This window comes from Periplaneta americana, chromosome 10 (genome assembly GCF_040183065.1).
Source record: "Periplaneta americana isolate PAMFEO1 chromosome 10, P.americana_PAMFEO1_priV1, whole genome shotgun sequence".
Classification (NCBI taxonomy): domain Eukaryota; kingdom Metazoa; phylum Arthropoda; class Insecta; order Blattodea; family Blattidae; genus Periplaneta; species Periplaneta americana.
Window position 1 is genome coordinate 148993160 of NC_091126.1, and position 15424 is coordinate 149008583.

The 15424-nt window shown below is 33.8% G+C and overlaps 1 protein-coding gene across 13 annotated transcripts in view; it reads right to left on the reverse strand.

Moving 5' to 3' along the window:
• The window catches only part of LOC138708096 (nuclear protein MDM1-like), a 945585-nt gene that overhangs the window by 23240 nt on the left and 906921 nt on the right, over positions 1 to 15424 (reverse strand). The gene's annotated exons all lie outside the window — the stretch shown is intronic.

Consider the following 15424-nt stretch of genomic DNA (forward strand, 5'->3'; position numbering starts at 1 on the left):
GTAGGTCTAACATTATCATCATCATCATCATCATCATCATCATCATCATCTTTCAAATTTACATTAGAAGATGTTCTTTTAGAGACCAGGCGACGTAAGTATTATCAACATGATAGTCCCCCGTCACTTTTCTCGTGCACTAGCACCTCACATTGTGTACCAGACGAAATTACAAACAAGAGAACAATTACTTGTCCGTATTGTGGATACTACTGTGTGGCCAAGTGCATTGCAGTGGAAAAAGGAATGTTTGAAAATCTTCTTTCAAACTGAGGTATGCTTATTTTATGTTTTAATACAGTATTCTTCAATCATCTTTCCGTGTATTTTTGGTTGATTCTCTTTAATTCTATTTTCTTACTATTCGAAGAGCTGTAGCTCTTTAAATATTGATAATCGGACCTATGTTAATATGACAGTTTTTGCACATAATGACCAACAGAACTTATACCTAAGTTCGGCATGCTTCATGAATCAACTTGTATAAGAGTTGGTTTCATTAGTTATGTTGGCATTATTTTTTTCCCTACTGCATAAAGATTTAAAATTTCAAGTTTGAAATTCTAACTTCACTACTTAGCCCTGCTAGATCATTTCGTGTTCAAGAAAATGCTAAAAATTTTAATCTTATTTGCAAGAAATAAAAAAATTTCCCTCTCACGTATATGCATTGTTCATGATTAACATTGTTATTAACCAAATTTCAAATCTCCAGCTCAAATAGCTATGCTGGAGTTCTCATATTGCAATGTGTCATTTTTATGACAGGTTTGCAATTTGTTTCATCTGTATTAGAAAAGCCGGTACTGGTACAGCAAATATCTAGTGATTAGTTATGTTGTTTCACTCATGGCTTTTTTTCCAGTTTACATTTGCTCCAAGGCACAAAATATTAATATTATGCCTTTTATATTTTAGACATATACAAGGTGGAAGTAACATAACTGTTCAGATTTTAACAGCTTATTTCTTGAAAATAATACAACAAAAATTTCAAATACCATCTTAGTCACAAATTAATACTTTTCTCAGTAAAAAATAATTTCCCCCTAAATGTTAACACTGTTTTACTAGTTAACTATTCTTCATATGATTCTGATTTTTACTCTTTTCTTACAAATTAAATAAAAATATTAACACGTATCATTATTTCCTGACATGAGGAAATATGGCAACCCCACTGCAATGACTAAGAGATGGAATGCTGCCCCAAGGCACAAAATATTAATATTATGCCTTTTATATTTTAGACATATACAAGGTGGAAGTAACATAACTGTTCAGATTTTAACAGCTTATTTCTTGAAAATAATACAACAAAAATTTCAAATACCATCTTAGTCACAAATTAATACTTTTCTCAGTAAAAAATAATTTCCCCCTAAATGTTAACACTGTTTTACTAGTTAACTATTCTTCATATGATTCTGATTTTTACTCTTTTCTTACAAATTAAATAAAAATATTAACACGTATCATTATTTCCTAACATGAGGAAATATGGCAACCCCACTGCAATGACTAAGAGATGGAATGCTGCTATTCAGACAGAGTTCGTGTGTGTATTCGTAGGTGAGCCAGTGATGCACTGATGCCAAATTATGCACATTTTCAGCCTAATTTTCTAATTAACCATGCACATAATTAGAGGTTTTTAAAATTCTTTATGTATTCTATTGCTGTCTTCAATGTGTACAGTTACATCACTTCAACCATGTGTACAAATTTACTTTTATGATTAATTTATAATTGAGGTTATTTTTTCAACTACGCAGCACTAACAATGTATTTGTTATGTTGTTTGAGAATTAATAAAACCAAGCTGCACATATAGGCCTAATCTTTGAACTAAATTCTGTAGAGAAATAAGATTTCTTTTTAACACACCTAAGCAACTAAGTACCAAAAACTGTTTACGTATATGAGCAATTTCTAAGGAAAACTTGCCGTCTGCCAAGAGTTTTTACTGTTCTAACTATAATTCTTATTCTGCCTTCTGACGCAGAGTGACATAGATAATAGAACATGTTTAAATTTTGAAATATTACAGAGTAATTAATTATAATTTCATGTCATACTCCATTCTAACATGATTTAAACATTAATTCGGAACAACTCCTGCAGAAAATTATTTCATAAACCGAAAACAGATGTCTGAATTGTAAGGGCAAATTTTGTCTATCTACAGTAATGGTGTAGGAATTTTCGCATTTATAAGTGCAACTAATGGAGAGGATGAAGTGTCTTAATTAAATTCATGAATTTTATAAAAGTATGGACACAAATTAAGGGGTTACATACACCTTCGAAAGTAAAAGAATATTCATTTTTAATTTTTCTTATAATAATGTAATATAAACTTTCAGCTTTATTTCTGTGGAAAAAATTTATGCTAGCTAGCTATAAAACTCAGCAAGTTATGTATTAAAATGTCCTGCCATGCAAACAATACCAGCCAGCAATCTGTAAATTTATCGCTCATTTTCTGAAAAATATGCCATCGAGTCAAAGAAATTTATTTTTATTTTGTTTTTCATAGTAATTTAATGTGAACTTTTAGTTTTACATCTGTGAAAGAAATTTTAAGATACCTATAAAATTGACCATGTTATGCATTAAAATGTTCTGCCTTGCAAACACAACAATAGTCATCAATCTGTAAGTTTATCGCTCATTTTCTTGAAACTGTATTTTTCACAACCTTTTCTAATCATATTTTTCACAATTTATTTTAAATAATTGCATGGCACTTGTTCTTAGCAATAACAATAAACTGCAGCTCCATCTTTATCCTATCTTTAACAGAAAGGTTGAAAAAAAAATAATAATCTATGAAAAATTTCTTAAAAGTTAAATATATCAAGAAAAAAATTTCTTCTTCATGTAGTGCAGATATTCCAAACATTGAGGCAGGGCTTGTTAATATGAATGTTACTTTTAATGCAAAAAAAAAAAAAAAACAATCTTAATGATATTAAAGATTTTGGGAGTAATTTTTTAAAGAGCAGTTTGGTACAAATCGCAAAATAACATTTCTCAAAACTCACAACTTCAAAAACTTTTTATGTAAGCAAAATGTTTGCTTTTAAACTGAAAATCAATTTTCAGACATCCGAAAACAGGACTGAACCTCATAAGTGATACCAAGAAGGCACCACTTATGAGGCAACTAGGCCAGGAGATAATGGGGTAGAGTGGCCAGTTCCTTTCCCCCTCTATTGCATATATATCGCTATGGAGGAATACAATTTATAATGGTGGAAAGTGTATGTAACCCCTTAAGACTATAGAAGCACATAGTTGATGGCAAAATATTGCATCAATTACTTTTCGGGTTACCATATTTTAGAATTGAACATGTGGGTGAATTCGGAACAATTTGTATTTATCACATTATTTTACATATTTCTTGTTGCCTCTAACTTCCTTCAAGAAATCCTTTACTTACAATGCCATCATAGTATTTTGGCATGTTACACGTTTCATGTTCTACAATGCTATTAAATATAACTTCACAGTTTCAACATTCAATTTATTTCGCTCATCCGTCCACTGAATATTTAACAGTGAAAATGTTATTTCCACAGCTGCATTATATGCATATGTGCCAAAGTAGTACTATACCACAGTCTACTATATACAGTCGCGAAGCTCAATATGTAGTAAAAATGCAAACATGGATAGTTGCCCACCACTAGGATCGCTACTATCGCCTCATCATCGCAGATCTCTCTCCTAACAGACGACAAAATATGTTACACTTTCGTTGTCGTGTTCTTTTGGAAAAATTAACACCTTCCTTCCATTATTGAAATATTAAATGCACAAAGTTAATTTATTATTTTAATGAAGTATATTAAATTCCACCATAAACTCGAAGATACCTGCAAGAAATAAGTTACTATAAAAGCTTCACTCATTCAAGATTATAGCGATAATTAACTATGAAACCAATAAATATTAATTTGCATTTCCCTTTACAACAATAATAATGGAAATATGAATTAATGGAGTAACTTACGTGTATCGGTACTTGTAGTGTAGGCTTACGTAGTTAACAAAGTGGGATGAGGTTAAGCAATAATAATCACACCAGAATTGGAAATAAAACGTGATCAATAAATTTTATTGTAACAGACTTTTTCTACGTCTCTAGTAAAGCAACAAATAAAAATAACAACAAAATTAACAGCTATAATGACAAACATATCCTTTGAAAAAAAAGTAGGCCTAAGCAATAATAATCCCACCAGAATTGAAAATAAAACATGATCAATAAGTTTTTTTAAAACAAACTTAATTTTTCTACGTCTTTAGTATAACACATAAAAATAACAAAATTAATAGCTACAATTAAAAATATATCCTCTGAAAAAAAAGTAGACCTAACCTTTATTTTTCTGGAAATTTAGCAGCCTAAGTGACAGAACTTTAACCGGTATCTAATATCCTTTCGGTTAGACTGAAACATTTCATTGTGAAATTTAAGGATATAATGTATTCTAACAGTCACAAAGAACTTCAAAATTAAAAGTTTTGTTTCTGCACAGCATTCTTGTGGAAACCCAAGAACCTTTCTGAATCTTTCGGATATCGGAAAAAGGATAACTCTGGCCTCTTTCTCTTACTGTTGCTACAATTTATAGCACTACAAACGTCTCCTCCTTGTCCCATATTATTATTCCAATTATTATATTTTAGCCATTAACATTTTCATTACAACCAATAACGAACATTTCACAAGCATCAATGTGAAATACGCAACGAGCTAGCACTCGATAGAAATATGACACAGTCCAAAGTCGACCATGGACAGTCCATTGTTTTTAGTTGCTAACCGCTTGGAGCACTTTATCACGAGATTTGCAAAAAAACCACCTCAAGCTTCGCGACTGTATATAGTAGACTGTGACTATACTGTACTAGCTGTAACAATTTAACACATCCAGTAGAACCACTCATGTATTAATACCATTTTTCTGCAACATTATGCCCTACCATGTTGCATTCTGCATCTCCATGTATGTTTTTTAAGGAACTTACTTAATCAAACAGTACACAGTCATCAACAATAATATTCAGTTCTCTTAAAAATGACACACTTTTTTCCACTGCTTGCCATTCTGGCTCTTTTATCGCAGTTAACCAGTGAAATATAGTCAAATCACTGTATTGTGACATTCAATTGCTAATATAATCATAAAAAGCAGTGTAAAAAGCATATATGTCATTCTGAATAACAAAAACCAGATGCTCATTATCACATTTACTAAAAACATTCTTTGCTTTTAAGGGAACAAAATTGTTTTCTGCTCTTTCTTTCAATCTTGGGGTAGCACCCTACTTGCTAGAAGTATGGCAGCTTAGCCAACTAAAGCATGTAAAAAAGGTCGATGACTAGAAATAAATAAAATAATTTTACTATAGCCATAATAAAGGTGTTTTTTTTCTAGCATTTTAGATATACTTAAATGGGGCTGAAAGTAGGGTCTCAAAATGGGTGGTACAAGGAAAAATGTTAATATGGTAACCCTAGTTACTTTCACACTGTTTTGTATAGAAGATTACAGTTTCAAGAAATATTTATCGTGATAAGTTAGAGAAAATAGCAAACACGAATTTGACATTATGTCTCTGACATACAATTGAATTTGGAATAGTACTTTTCGTACTGAGCTGTAACATAAATTACTCATTGCTGAACCATAAATGAAAACAGAGTCCATTTTACAGACTAAGTTCTATGATATTTCTTATTTGGCAAACATATCCTCATTCCTGTTTCAGCACCAAAGAATTCTACACACAAGTGACACAATTTGTTATGGTTTATGAATGTGTCTTCACTGTAAGTTAAAGCAACACTGTACGAAGTGATAGGCTACATACAAAATAAATACTACTTCATAGAACATATTTTTATAAAGCTAGCTTCTCTAAACACATTATAAAAATACAGAGCATTCGAGTCAAGATGTCCACTCACTACCAGTGGCATGCTATACGGGACGCCGCCAAACTGTGACTGTAATTTGCGACAAAATAAAACTCATAATATTGAAATAAAAGGCTTACCTTATTGTAGTAAATGCTGGAAACGGTGACCTTCGGCATTCAAGCATGCTTGACATCGCTTCAACACGATCCTGGACACTTTCTGTAGTTCATTTTCACTCATGTGATGCACTACATAGGTTTTGTACGTTTTAACTTCAACAATTTAGTGGCGTGTTGAACTGAGGTTTTTGACACCCCTACTTCCTGGGCTAATCATCGCAAAGATTTCTGAGAGCTTCGTTCTAATCGAAAATCTATTTCATCTAATGTTTCCTCAGTTAAGACCCATTTATTCACTTGACGCTTCTTATTTTGAATGGAGCCTGTCTTGTTAAATTTCTTTACAAGTCTGTATATTGTTTTCTTATTTGGCACAGGACCATCGGGGAAACGACGTCTGAATTTACAGCAACATGTTCTCCACGTATATTTCACGAAAGTCTTGCATATAAAAATGAGTTGTTCTATACTGCAGATCACAATACAAACGCGCACAACAGAACGCACTGAATACTGACTTGAACCTACCGTACTAGCGTGGGTTGCAGAATGTTAGTCCATTACGTTTTCGTCCATTCGTAATTTGGTCCTAATTTTACGATTGTCCAGTTATATGTTTGTCCTGCATCAAATTTTACTTTGTCCACAAATCTTTCGTCCATGTCATTTTAGTATTATGTGAAATTTCGTCCTATATACTGTATATTTTGTCCTTACCTGATTTAGTTCAAATCTGTTTACTTGAAATTTTCGTAGCTGTGTTTATTACAAAAAAAAAAAAAAAAGAATCACTGAAATAAAACAACATGAGATTTATTTTCAGTTATTTCAAAGAACAAAGATCATGCATTCATTACAGCTATTTCTTAGAAAGTGTAATTTCCTTCTTTAATTTCCATCTTTGGATTGCTGTGTAATTTCATTACGGGTTGACCAATTCTCACATTGCCAATATATCCTGGTTCGATTCCCATTATTAAGAGTGGTGTTCATAACAGTAGCTTTTTTTATGAGCAATGGTTTGTTCCTTTTTGAAGTAATTACTTTGGGATCCATACCTGATAATTTTAAGTAAAACTAATGTATGCATATCCCTAGCAGCACCATCCATTTTTGAGTTCTCCATTATTTGGTATTATATTGTTGGCACCTGTTTAAACTATACTGAATATCCATAATCAATCACGATTGGACAATATGTATATTGGACTAAATTTTTGTAGACTAAAAATTTCTAGACGAAATTTACTTTTGGACGAAAATGCTATGGACTTATTTCACTGGACTTAAAAGTGTTGGTCATAGAAATTTGGACGAAATGTTGTATTGGACGAAAATGTTTGGACAAACATTCCTAAAAGCCTAGAGTGCAGCTTAACACCAGGACTCGCATCATTTCCGCCTGCCAACCAGTTTTCATAATAGAAGGGGACACTTTGGCTCGAACGCTCTGTACTTCTATCATAACATCAATATTATTCTTTACGAACTTGAATTTCTAATGAACAGATACCACATTTATATTTTTTTATCTTCTGAAAAGTTTACAGTACCTGTTTAAAATAACTATTGTTTTAACACTCAAGTACATAAAAATATAAACTATATGTAGTCCATTCATTAAAAGGAACTGCATAATGTTTTATTTTCTAAATATACCAATTAACTCAAGGTATTTGAAGTTTTTAATACTATTAATCAATAGTTTAATATCAAAACACCATTAAGAAATATGATTATGAGGATTACTTACAAATAAATCATACAGATCCTAATAGTGAACATGACGCATGTTGCGTCAAAGAGAGAGATAAATTACCATCTGTCTGAGTACAGTATTTGTTGCTCATACATACTAGCACAATCACGAGAGGAAATTTAAATTTTTTAACTTTCATATTGTCGGGAACAGAGAACTTATATCATTTCAAAAATAATTCAATTTTAACAGCTATGTGCAATGTACCAGGTTAATTTGACGTTTGTAGGTTTCCAATCGAATTCATACAAAGTGAAGTATCTACTAAGACAGACAGTACAAATATATTATGAAATTTAAGTGGCAATAATATTGTTCTGTATTTTTTATCGTTAATATTCAATGATCGTGAACACACAAATCTGCTTAAATACTAATGATCGAAATTGTTCTTTTATTATAAAGCTCAAGAGAAAATTATTTACAAAATAAAATAATTTGCTCCAGAATGCGGTATTTGCATTTCTCTGGGAACTGCAGCACAAAATATAAAAAGGATTTGAAAGCATAAGCTTCGACACTGTCATACACATGCTACCATTGACGATCGCATCATCAAATAGCTTTTAAACATAAAATATTAGTATCTTTGTGTAGGTAAATATTCTGATATCTGAAACAAAGCATTTGTGTTACATCTCGTATTTTTGGTCTTCCTTGACAGTATTTGAGAGACTTAAAGCATGCTCTAATGTTATAAAATATACAGCTGAGACTGGGATAAAATATTTCGGATGTCAAGATTTTATGAACTGCATGCTGGTAATTTATTACATTAGACGCCAAATTTAGAGACAGTTTGAAGTCTAATAAATCTCAGAACTTTCTCTTCCACCTAAAATTCTGGCTTGCATTAGTCTAGTTCATTCCACTGGACTGCTATTAAGGTTACCGCATAAAACAGAAACATTACCCTATGCAAGCAAGCCTCATATTTCGCTATGAAGACAGACGAGATGTTCAAAATATGTACTAGCCAGTGACCAAGTACAGATGAAACAAAGCACTAGCTTCAGCTCATTTCAAAAGAATAGTGTTGCAATGACGTCACTACTACATCATGCAGAAGCTCATGCTCAACTTCTACAATCAGGGCCTCTCAAAGTCAATCATTTTTATGACATTGGGCAGTTTTTGCGCCATGAAAAATTGGATAATCTGGAGCCGTAGTTCAATGTACTTTTTAACCTTGGTCAGGCAATACAATAAAAATGTCCAATTTCAAGCAGTCCCACAACAGATATTTTCGTACTTGACACTTCCGTTACTATAGAAAAGATGAAGGAAAGTTTTACAAATGATATTTCAGGAATAAAATTTGCTATTAGCTTTCATTTCCTATTTGAATGTGAGTTGGTAGTGAAAAGAATAATATTATTCAAAGACAACGGAATAACTTACTTGTTTAATAAACGTTAAAGTATTGGTCCTTATGTTTTATTATTACTTTTTTGCAGTAAATGCAATATTTTTTATATTGATATAAACAACAGTTCCATACATAGTCGATTAAGACTGTGTTCTGACATTGTTGAGAATTGTGGTAAGATTATAGGCTACAGTTCTATCTCAATCCCTCTCATTCAGGATAGGTTTTATGTACTACAAACTTACAATACCAGTCACCTAGCATCACTTGCCCTTCTAAGGGAACCTTGAAAAGGATTTTATCACTCTTAAACATCCATTAACCTCGCCAGAAATTAAATAAACTTAAATTATCAAGATTCATAACAGCGCAAATTTTTGTTCAACCTAAAATTATAGTAGTGGGAATGTTTTTATTTTATTTTATTAGGTTATTTTACGACGCTGTATCAACATCTCAGGTTATTTAGCGTCTGAATGAAATGAAGGTGATAATGCCGGTGAAATGAGTCCGGGGTCTAGCACCGAAAGTTACCCAGCATTTGCTTGTATTGGGTTGAGGGAAAACCCCGGAAAAAACCTCAACCAGGTAACTTGCCCCGACCGGGAATCGAACCCGAGCCACCTGGTTTTGCGGCCAGACGCGCTGACCGTTACTCCACAGATGTGGACATGGGAATGTTAATGTTCTCAAAATTAAATGTCATTAGTCATGATTATTAAATATTTTAATTATTTCTTTGTGTGAATGAGTCCTTTTTTCAACTGTAATAATAGAGCATACATTTGAACTCTGACATTTGTAAACTTTAAAAACTTCCTAACAAAAAGTTGTAACAAAACTACACGAAAACAAATTATAACCATAAAGTCATAAAATATTACGTATGAAGGCAAATGAAGAGTCCTATGACCTGTGTCCCTATCACCCGAAAAATTCTGGTTATGTTTAATTTTTTCAGGAAGAAATAGATTTCATAGCAAATATATTAACTGGTGAGAAGACTACCATTACAAATATTGACAAAGAAACTGTTGGAATAAAAATTGATTTCCTTTCTATCATGTTCTGTGTAATATAAGAGTAGGAATAAGAAATCTGTAATTTAACTGCAATAATCTCACGAATCAGCCCTATTCAAACACTTAAAATTATAATTTAATGGAACAGCATCAAAAAGTAATTATTTACGAGTGTCTCAAGTCCATCAAACTGTAATAATGTCACTGAAATGTAATACAGTGAGTACCTGCGAAAATTCCCAGTGTTTCTGTTGGCCTATCAGTGTTAGGTCCCCTAGCTACCACCATTGCTTGTATCTGTTAACTCATGGCACTTTATCAGATTGAAACCTACGCAGTATGTTATATTAATAAATTGAATAAGTTTTCAAAATTGGACATTCCTGTTTTATGACTAACCACTAAAGACGCCAATTAGAGTATTCTCACGTTTTAGTTTCTCCTATCTGCATGGCTGCTTAGTTTATTTTATTATTCTGGCTGATGTTTATGTTATCCTTCAGCTATTATTGTGTACAGTTGGGACGTTCATTCTGTGCCGGTGAGAATCATGTGGTAGCTAGCCAGTGAGCCTACACTCTCGCGCATGCGCAGAATATGGCAAGTGGCCAGTATCGCAGAAAGCCTTGGCTGTGTAACATCGTCCTGCCACGTGCGTGATAATTGCAGTTTGTTAGTTTAGTTAGTTCATATTCATATTGTTTATTTATTATCGTGGCAAATTGCAGTTGTGTGTGTTTATGTAGACTAAAATGCCTCCTATTCAGTCTAAACTTGGCGCAAAAACACTGCATAGCCAAACTCGGGAAGTTGTGAACAATATACATTCTTTCATGAAGAGTGAAGCAGCTTCTGGAGACTTTTTAATACCGCTGAAAAAGGTGCAAGAACGAGTGAGTGCAGCAACTAAAGTGCCCGAAAGAACAATAAGAAAGATAATTAAAGAAGGGAAACAATGTGAGGAAGAAGGGACCTCTTTTGGAACGCCCAGTAAAGTTCATCGTGTACTGAAACGCATCACAGATGTTGATGATTTTGATAAAAGAGTTATACGACAGACAATTTATAATTTTTATATAAATGACAAAACAGTGCCCACTGTCAGTAAACTGCTACCTAAACTAAAAGATGCCATAAACTTTAACGGGGGTAGTACAAGTTTAAAGATCATTTTACGTGATATGGGGTTTAAATGGAAGAAGACAAGAAATAATAAAGCGGTATTACAGGAAAGGCATGATATTCGAGAACAGCGCGTATCATATTTACGCGCAATAAAGAAATACAGAGAAGAAGGTAGACCTCTAATATACGAGGATGAAATGTATATTCATAGCACCCATACAAGACCAAAAAATTGGAGTGATGACAAAACCTCAGGTTTACTGGCGCCTATTTCGAAAGGACCTAGGCTTATTATTGTTCATGCAGGGGGTCGAGCGGGTTTTATACCTGGCGCATTTATGATGTTTAAATCGAACAGGAAAACTGGAGACTACCATCATGAAATGAATGCCAACAATTACCAGAAGTAGATAACGGAAAAGTTGATTCCGAATTTGCCCCCTAGATCTGTTTTTATAATAGATAACGCACCTTACCATAATATGCAGTTGCATAAAGCTCCCTCAAGTAATTCAAAGAAAAGTGATATGCAGGACTGGCTTAGAAGAAACAATTTGCAGTTTCAGGAAAATATGCTGAAAGTGGAGCTTTACGGGCTCATTAAAGCACATAAGCCACTTCATAAAATTTACGTGATTGACAATCTCTTAGCTATGAATGGACACTGTGTACTCAGATTGCCGCCGTATTCACCTGAGCTAAATCCATTGGAATTGATTTGGGCAGATATCAAGCAGTGGGTAGCCGATCAAAACACAACTTTTAAATTAGAGCAAGTGATGAAATTGTGCCAACAACGGGTTGATGACATCAGTGTAGAAAAATGGGAAAAAGTATGTGAACATGTTGAAAAAATCGAAGATGAATATATTGAACAGGAAGGAATTATGGAAAATGTAATTGAAAGCTTCATAATTACGGGCGGAGACAGCAGTAGTGAAAGCGACGACGATGAAGATGATGATCATAACGAAAATCACGACGACAATGGTGGTGATATATCTGGTATCGAAAGTTTGTCTGATGAATAGATATATTGATTGCGTCTGTTTCTCTTCATTGCTATATAATTGAACCATGGATATCATTTTATGTTTATAATCAGTTTGTATTTATTATGATAACACGTGTGATGTGATAAGTGACACTGGACAACTGTGAGTGGAATGCGCCGTTCATCGCACATCCTGGAACCAACTGCACATGATGATGTCACTACACGCTGCAGATCCCAGCCGAGGCAGTAAGTCACGTGTTTCTATAAACTCACTCTGTTGCTCAAGTAACCAAGCACACCGGCACAGAACGACCGTCCCAACTGTACGCACCAAGAGAGAGGAAATGGAGGAAAAAGAGACAGAGATCATACGTGAAAGCTGCATGGTTGGTAAATCCCTGTCCCCGAAATTATTTGTAAGTGCCTCAGGCGCAGCTCCTTAAGGTTGTAGAAGTTTATGCTACACCAAAAAAATTTACAAGTTAAATTATTGTGGTCTATAAGTACACGATTGGTATGATCAGCTGTAGTAAGTTTCTCATCCAACTAGAATCATTTGTAGGAGCCTCATCGTTGATTTGCCACAGTAAACGACCGTGCTTCTTATGGGGACTGGCTTGATCTTGGGGTATCTCTTCCCAGCGAGGGGATGAGAGGGGTGTTGTCCAGCGTGGATTTTAAGTTGTTGATAAACGAACAGGGAGGTAGTACACGAGCTTTGAAAGATTGAAACAGATGGCAGAGCTACTGATGAGTGACAATGAGTTAAGAGAGGTACAATATGCCTCGCGACTGCAGTTTTGTGCAAAAACAAGTTTTTTTAGAGGGTGAGTTTGTATTTTATTAATGTTTTTGATTTCTGTGCCCACTGCAGTTATTTGAGTTGAATTGAGTTGGTTGAGACCACGTGGTGGCACATACGAGAAGTTTCAGTGGTTATGTGGCTGTGAAAGAAGAAAATCTTTGTTCTCTTTTCCTTGTTCTGTTCGGAAAAGAGGCATATACAAAGCATCTCCAGGATCGCTCTAAAAACACGAAAACTCGACAGAGTTAATAGGTGAGGTTTTGAAAATTTTTACGACTGTAGCATGGTAGGCTTAATATTTTGTAGTAAGAAAGTAAACGACCAAATTTTTTAAATACCAGCTGCCACTGAAGTGCCTTTGGCAGCCTGCAGTTAAAGCACACATTATGTCGGCTAAAAATAAGTGCAGTTTATAACGTTGTGTTGTGTTTTGCAATGGTTACATATTCAGTGTATGGACGTGTACATATTTTGAAAAAAAAATCATGTGACAGAACAAGAGATAAATTTAGAAGTAAATTTTCTGGCTGCCAAGTTCCGCACAAAAAAAAAAAAAAAAAAAAAAAAAAAAAAAAAAAAAAAAAAAAAAAAAACTAAATTTAGTCAATAGTATCACACAAAATGAGGTACGTTTCCAGTAGCTACTGTAAGGAAGGTGAGTACTGAATGTTAATAGAACATAGTACTCAAGTTTGAATCCAGTGAAGTGCTATGAGTTTGCGGGTGCAAGCAGAGGCAGTAATGGGATAGACTTTCTGCTGGTTAATTGGCAGAAAAACCAGGAACATTTGCTGGAACTCACTTTACAGTACATGCGATTATCTTTATAGTGGCGGAAATTGGAGCTAATCTTAGTTAAATGTAAAAGAAATTCAGAATACTCTCGTAAGTGACTAGTTCAGCCTCTAGTCTATATACAGATTCGATCAACAATTACAATTATGGTTTATTTAACGATGCTCGCAACTACCGATATTATATCAGTGTCACCGATGTGCCAGAATTTTGTCCCGCAGGAGTTCTTTTACATGCCAGTAAATCTACTGACATCAGCATGTTGCATTTAAGCACAATTAAATACCATCAACCTGGGCCGGGATCGAACCCGCAACCTCAAGCACAGAAGGCCAGTGCTATACCAACTGCGCTACCCAGGCTAATTTGGTCAATATCATAATACTCTTATATGGCAAACTTACCATAACAGTGTCTGCAGAGGTCTTGTATTATCATGCTAAGCAGGCCTAACAATTCCAGAGTTGTGCAGATTTTCAGTAAATAATATTTTAAGAGTGAGATGCAATAATTCACATTTCGTGTTCTTGTGACAGAAATTTTCTGCAGAAAGCATCATGTACAATATTTTATCTTGCTTTTAGTACAAGCATAAGCAACTTGTGAAATTGTTCCAGATTGTTCGCCATGTTGTCATACTGGTTTCTAACTGGAATTGCAATAAATGTTTTGGTGCTCATGTACAGCCAAAACAATTACCCAAGGTAAAAATGAAGATTTGAGATTCCCTGTAGTTAAATAAGGATTTGTTAGAAGGATATGTGTCTATATATTCAACCATTCCTATAAACAATAGAAAGAACTACACTGAAAGACACTAGTGGCCAGAATTATGGAGAAAAATATAATTTGTAAGGACAAAATTTTGCCTTATAATGTTCACTACTTTAATTGTAAAAACTATTTAAAATTCTTACATAAATTAAAAAAAAAAAAACTTAGATTTGTCATATAACTTCATAAAATCGATAAAAATAATGTACTGCACACAAAGCAATTTTATAGGAATACGTGAACTCAAACATTCAATAATTAATACAATCACTGATAAATTTTATTCATTTGGTGCATTCACTTCTTCGGCAATAAAATTTATTACCGGTACCTATATCTACAGGAGGTAAAATTTCTACTACAGAGTTTGTATACAGAATATAAGCAATTCAGTACCGTTGCTATATACATTAAGACAAGAGAGGAAATCATAACTTTTCAAGGATAGGCTTATTATTGTTATTGTTATTATTATTATTATTATTATTATTATCTTCATCATCATTATTATTGGCAGCCGAATAACTCAGTTGATAGACCAACTAGCTATGCACTGGAAGGTCTTGGATTTAACCCCAGGTAGTGACAGGACTTTTCTCATTGCCAGATTTCCAGAATGGCCCTGGGGTCCAAGCATCGCCCTGCCAATGAGAGTACTAGATCAGGGCTGGGCACCGGGAGCGAATCCAGACTCTAAACGGGGATGCTTAATATTCATCCA